This window comes from Rutidosis leptorrhynchoides, chromosome 11 (genome assembly GCF_046630445.1).
Source record: "Rutidosis leptorrhynchoides isolate AG116_Rl617_1_P2 chromosome 11, CSIRO_AGI_Rlap_v1, whole genome shotgun sequence".
In the NCBI taxonomy this organism is placed as follows: domain Eukaryota; kingdom Viridiplantae; phylum Streptophyta; class Magnoliopsida; order Asterales; family Asteraceae; genus Rutidosis; species Rutidosis leptorrhynchoides.
In genome coordinates, this window is record NC_092343.1 from 77,216,776 (window position 1) to 77,223,986 (window position 7,211).

Sequence of the window (7,211 nt, forward strand, 5' to 3'; positions counted from 1 at the left end):
CTTAACAAGTTTGATTGCTTAACATGTTGGAAACATTTAATCATGTAAATATCAATCTCAATTAATATATATAAACATGGAAAAGTTCGGGTCACTACAGTACCTACCCGTTAAATAAATTTCGTCTCGAAATTTTAAGCTGTTGAAGGTGTTGACGAATCTTCTGGAAATAGATGCGGGTATTTCTTCTTCATCTGATCTTCACGCTCCCAGGTGAACTCGGGTCCTCTACGAGCATTCCATCGAACCTTAACAATTGGTATCTTGTTTTGCTTAAGTCTTTTAACCTCACGATCCATTATTTCGACGGGTTCTTCGATGAATTGAAGTTTTTCGTTGATTTGGATTTCATCTAACGGAATAGTGAGATCTTCTTTAGCAAAACATTTCTTCAAATTCGAGACGTGGAAAGTGTTATGTACAGCTGCGAGTTGTTGAGGTAACTCTAGTCGGTAAGCTACTGGTCCGACACGATCAATAATCTTGAATGGTCCAATATACCTTGGGTTTAATTTCCCTCGTTTACCAAATCGAACAACGCCTTTCCAAGGTGCAACTTTAAGCATGACCATCTCTCCAATTTCAAATTCTATATCTTTTCTTTTAATGTCAGCGTAGCTCTTTTGTCGACTTTGGGCGGTTTTCAACCGTTGTTGAATTTGGATGATCTTCTCGGTAGTTTCTTGTATAATCTCCGGACCCGTAATCTGTCTATCCCCCACTTCACTCCAACAAATCAGAGACCTGCACTTTCTACCATAAAGTGCTTCAAACGGCGCCATCTCAATGCTTGAATGGTAGCTGTTGTTGTAGGAAAATTCTGCTAATGGTAGATGTCAATCCCAACTGTTTCCGAAATCAATAACACATGCTCGTAGCATGTCTTCAAGCGTTTGTATCGTCCTTTCACTCTGCCCATCAGTTTGTGGATGATAGGCAGTACTCATGTCTAGACGAGTTCCTAATGCTTGCTGTAATGTCTGCCAGAATCTTGAAATAAATCTGCCATCCCTATCAGAGATAATAGAGATTGGTATTCCATGTCTGGAGATGACTTCCTTCAAATACAGTCGTGCTAACTTCTCCATCTTGTCATCTTCTCTTATTGGTAGGAAGTGTGCTGATTTGGTGAGACGATCAACTATTACCCAAATAGTATCAAAACCACTTGCAGTCCTTGGCAATTTAGTGATGAAATCCATGGTAATGTTTTCCCATTTCCATTCCGGGATTTCAGGTTGTTGAAGTAGACCTGATGGTTTCTGATGCTCAGCTTTGACCTTAGAACACGTCAAACATTCTCCTACGTATTTAGCAACATCGGCTTTCATACCCGGCCACCAAAAATGTTTCTTGAGATCCTTGTACATCTTCCCCGTTCCAGGATGTATTGAGTATCTGGTTTTATGAGCTTCTCTAAGTACCATTTCTCTCATATCTCCAAATTTTGGTACCCAAATCCTTTCAGCCCTATACCGGGTTCCGTCTTCCCGAATATTAAGATGCTTCTCCGATCCTTTGGGTATTTCATCCTTTAAATTTCCCTCTTTTAAAACTCCTTGTTGCGCCTCCTTTATTTGAGTAGTAATGTTATTATGAATCATTATATTCATAGATTTTACTCGAATGGGTTCTCTGTCCTTCCTGCTCAAGGCATCGGCTACCACATTTGCCTTCCCCGGGTGGTAACGAATCTCAAAGTCGTAATCATTCAATAATTCAATCCACCTACGCTGCCTCATATTCAGTTGTTTCTGATTAAATATGTGTTGAAGACTTTTGTGGTCGGTATATATAATACTTTTGACCCCTTATAAGTAGTGCCTCCAAGTCTTTAATGCAAAAACAACCGCGCCTAATTCCAAATCATGCGTCGTATAATTTTGTTCGTGAATCTTCAATTGTCTAGACGCAAAAGCAATCACCTTCGTTCGTTGCATTAATAAACAACCGAGACCTTGCTTTGATGCATCACAATAAATCACAAAATCATCATTCCCTTCAGGCAATGAAAATATAGGTGCCGTAGTTAGCTTTTTCTTCAATAACTGAAACGCTTTCTCTTGTTCATCATTCCATTCAAATTTCTTCCCTTTATGCGTTAATGCAGTCAAGGGTTTTGCTATTCTGGAAAAGTCTTGGATGAACCTTCTGTAGTAACCAGCTAGTCCTAAAAACTGGCGTATGTGTTTCAGAGTTTTCGGGGTTTCCCACTTTTCAACAGTTTCTATCTTTGCCGGATCCACCTTAATACCTTCTTTGTTCACTATGTGACCGAGGAATTGAACTTCTTCCAACCAAAATGCACACTTTGAAAACTTAGCGTACAATTCTTCCTTCCTCAATACTTCTAACACCTTTCTCAAATGTTCACCGTGTTCTTGGTCATTCTTTGAGTAAATAAGTATGTCATCAATGAAAACAATGACAAATTTGTCAAGGTATGGTCCACACACTCGGTTCATAAGGTCCATGAACACAGCTGGTGCATTAGTTAAACCAAACGGCATGACCATAAACTCGTAATGACCGTAACGTGTTCTGAAAGCAGTCTTTGGAATATCATCTTCTTTCACCCGCATTTGATGATACCCGGAACGTAAGTCAATCTTTGAATAAACAGACGAGCCTTGTAGTTGATCAAATAAGTCGTCGATTCTCGGTAGTGGGTAGCGGTTCTTGATGGTAAGTTTGTTCAACTCTCGATAGTCGATACACAACCTGAATGTACCATCTTTCTTCTTGACAAACAAAACAGGAGCTCCCCACGGTGATGTGCTTGGTCGAATGAAACCACGCTCTAAAAGTTCTTGTAATTGGCTTTGTAGTTCTTTCATCTCTCTGGGTGCGAGTCTGTAAGGAGCACGAGCTATTGGTGCAGCTCCTGGTACAAGATCTATTTGAAATTCAACGGATCGATGTGGGGGTAATCCCGGTAATTCTTTCGGAAATACATCGGGAAATTCTTTTGCAATGGGAACATCATTGATGCTCTTTTCTTCAGTTTGTACTTTCTCGACGTGTGCTAGAACAGCATAGCAACCTTTTCTTATTAGTTTTTGTGCCTTCAAATTACTAATAAGATGTAGCTTCGTGTTGCCCTTTTCTCCGTACACCATTAAAGGTTTTCCTTTTTCTCGTATAATGCGAATTGTATTTTTGTAACAAACGATCTCTTCTTTCACTTCTTTCAACCAGTCCATACCGATTATCACATCAAAACTCCCTAACTCTACTGGTATCAAATCAATCTTAAATGTTTCGCTAACCAGTTTAATTTCTCGATTCCGACATATATTATCTGCTGAAATTAATTTACCATTTGCTAATTCGAGTAAAAATTTACTATCCAAAGGCGTCAATGGACAACTTAATTTAGCACAAAAATCTCTACTCATATAGCTTCTATCCGCACCCGAATCAAATAAAACGTAAGCAGATTTATTGTCAATAAGAAACGTACCCGTAACAAGCTCCGGGTCTTCCTGTGCCTCTGCCGCATTAATATTGAAAACTCTTCCGCGGCCTTGTCCATTCGTGTTCTCCTGGTTCGGGCGATTTCTAATAATGTGGCCCGGTTTTCCACATTTATAACAAACTACATTGGCACAACTTGCTCCGACACTACTTGCTCCGCCATTACTCGTTCCGACACCATTTGTTCCTTTCGTTCTATTAACCCCTGGTCCGTAGACCTCACACTTCGCCGCGCTATGACCATTTCTTTTACACTTGTTACAAAATTTAGTGCAGAATCCCGAGTGATACTTTTCACACCTTTGGCATAGCTGCTTCTGATTGTTGTTGTTGTTGCGGTTATTATTGTTGTTGGGATGATTGTTGTAGTTGCTGTTGTTGTTGTTGTTGTTGTTGTTGGGCCGTTTGTTGTAGTTGCGATTGATGTTGCGATTGTTAGGATAGTTGTTGCGATTATTGTTATAATTGCTGTTGTTGTTGTATTGGTGATTCTTATCACCATTTTCCTCCCACTTTCTTTTGACTTGCTTCACATTGGCCTCTTCAGCAGTCTGTTCTTTAATTCTTTCTTCAATCTGGTTCACTAGTTTGTGAGCCATTCTACATGCCTGTTGTATGGAGGCGGGCTCGTGTGAACTTATATCTTCTTGGATTCTTTCCGGTAATCCTTTCACAAACGCGTCGATCTTCTCTTCCTCATCTTCGAACGCTCCCGGACACAATAGGCACAATTCTGTGAATCGTCTTTCGTACGTGGTAATATCAAATCCTTGGGTTCGTAACCCTCTAAGTTCTGTCTTGAGCTTATTGACCTCGGTTCTGGGACGGTACTTCTCGTTCATCAAGTGCTTGAATGCTGACCACGGTAGTGCGTATGCATCGTCCTGTCCCACTTGCTCTAGATAGGTATTCCACTATGTTAACGCAGAACCTGTGAAGGTATGCGTAGCGTACTTTACTTTGTCCTCTTCAGTACACTTACTTATGGCAAACACCGATTCAACCTTCTCGGTCCACCGTTTCAATCCGATCGGTCCTTCGGTTCCATCAAATTCCAAAGGTTTGCAGGCAGTGAATTCTTTGTAGGTGCATCCTACACGATTTCCTGTACTGCTAGATCCAAGGTTATTGTTGGTATGTAGCGCAGCCTGTACTGCGGCTATGTTTGAAGCTAGAAAAGTACGGAATTCCTCTTCATTCATATTCACGGTGTGTCGAGTAGTCGGTGCCATTTCCTTCAAAATAGTTAAATGGAACAAGTTAATCATACAGAATATTAAGAGTAGTTAATAGTATTTCGTAGCATAATATGAACTCATTTATATAAGCTTTTTCTTCATATTAGCGTTTTATAAGTTTAAATTCGGGTAGTACCTACCCGTTAAGTTCATACTTAGTAGCTAATATACAATTCAACTACTACAATTCTATATGAAAAACTGATTATAATAATATTTCGCGTTCAAACTTTTACACAATATTTTACAAACTTACAATACCGCTTATTTTACATATAGCATGAAATATAGCACACAATAAATTTGATACAAGATGGTTGTGAAGATAATTCTAGCTAGTACACAAGTCGTTCAGCAAAGGCAATAAAGACACGTAATTCATACGTCCAGAAACAAGTCATGCATTCTGGTTTTACTAGGATTACTTCCCATCCTTGGTCTTGTGGAACATAACCGTTATGGTCGTTAATAAGACAGCGTGTTGTAACGTCGTCAAAGGGACGAGGGTTACGTAATGTCCAACAGTCCCGTAACAATCTAAAGAACCTCATTTCTTACCCCAATTACCGACTCCGTCACTTGTGGGAACGTTTTGTTTAATAGTTGTAGCCCGATGTTCTTGTTCTCACTTTGGTGAGAAGCGAACATTACTAATCCGTAAGCATAACATGCTTCTTTATGTTGCATGTTAGCCGCTTTTTCTAAATCACGAAGTCTAATATTCGGATATATTGAGTCAAAATAATTTCTTAACCCATTGCGTAAAATAGCATTTGGGTTCCCCGCAATATATGCGTCAAAGTAAACACATCGTAACTTATGGATTTCCCAATGTGATATCCCCCATCTTTCGAACGAAAGCCTTTTATAAACCAAGGCATTCTTAGAACGTTCTTCGAATGTCTTACAAACTGATCTCGCCTTAAATAGTTGTGCCGAAGAATTCTGACCGACTCTAGACAAGATTTCATCAATCATGTCTCCGGGTAGGTCTCTTAAAATATTGGGTTGTCTATCCATTTTGTGTTTTTATACTGTAAAATAGACAAGAGTTAGATTCATAAAAAAATACTTATTAATACAAGCAATTTTTACATATATCATAAAGCATAAGCACACTATATTACATATATTACACCACATGAATACAACTATCTTATTCCGACTCGCTTGTTTCTTGTACTTCGGTTTTGGTTCGTTTTGCCAAGTTTCTAGGGATATATGATGTTCCCCTAATACGAGCCGTCGTTATCCACATTGGTTTAGAAAAACCTGTTGGTTTAGAGGTTCCCGGGTCATTGTTATAACTTAAGGACTTCGGGGGTTGACGATACATATAAAGTTCATCGGGGTTGGAATTAGATTTCTCTATTTTTATGCCCTTTCCCTTATTATTTTCTTTTGCCTTTTTAAATTCAGTTGGGGTAATTTCTATAACATCATCGGAATTCTCGTCGGAATCCGATTCATCGGAGAATTGGTAATCCTCCCAATATTTTGCTTCCTTGGCGGAAACACCATTGACCATAATTAACCTTGGTCGGTTGGTTGAGGATTTTCTTTTACTTAACCATTTTATTATTTCCCCCACCGGTTTTATTTCTTCACCCGGTTCCGATTCTTCTTCCGGTTCCGATTCTTCTTCCGGTTCCGACTCTTCTTCCGGTTCCTCTTCGGGAACTTGTGAATCAGTCCACGAATCATTCCAATTTACATTTGACTCTTCATTATTATTATGTGAGTCAATGGGACTTGTTCTAGAGGTAGACATCTATCACATAATATCAAACGCGTTAAGAGATTAATATATCACATAATATTCACATGTTAAAAATATATAGTTTCCAACAAAATTTGTTAAGCAATCATTTTTCAAGTAAACACGGTCGAAGTCCAGACTCACTAATGCATCCTAACAAACTCGATAAGACACATTAATGCAAAATTCTGGTTCTCTAAGACCAACGCTCGGATACCAACTGAAATGTCCCGTTCTTATTGATTAAAAACGTTCCATATTAATTGATTTCGTTGCGAGGTTTTGACCTCTATATGAGACGTTTTTCAAAGACTGCATTCATTTTAAAACAAACCATAACCTTTATTTCATCAATAAAGGTTTAAAAAGCTTTACGTAGATTATCAAATAATGATAATCTAAAATATCCTGTTTACACACGACCATTACATAATGGTTTACAATACAAATATGTTACAACAAAATAAGTTTCTTGAATGCAGTTTTTACACAATATCATACAAGCATGGACTCCAAATCTCGTCCTTATTTAAGTATGCGATAGCGGAAGCTCTTAATAATCACCTGAGAATAAACATGCTTAAAACGTCAACAAAAATGTTGGTGAGTTATAGGTTTAAACTATATATATCAAATCATAATAATAGACCACAAGATTTCATATTTCAATACACATCCCATACATAGAGATAAAAATCATTCATATGGTGAACACCTGGTAACCGACATTAACAAGA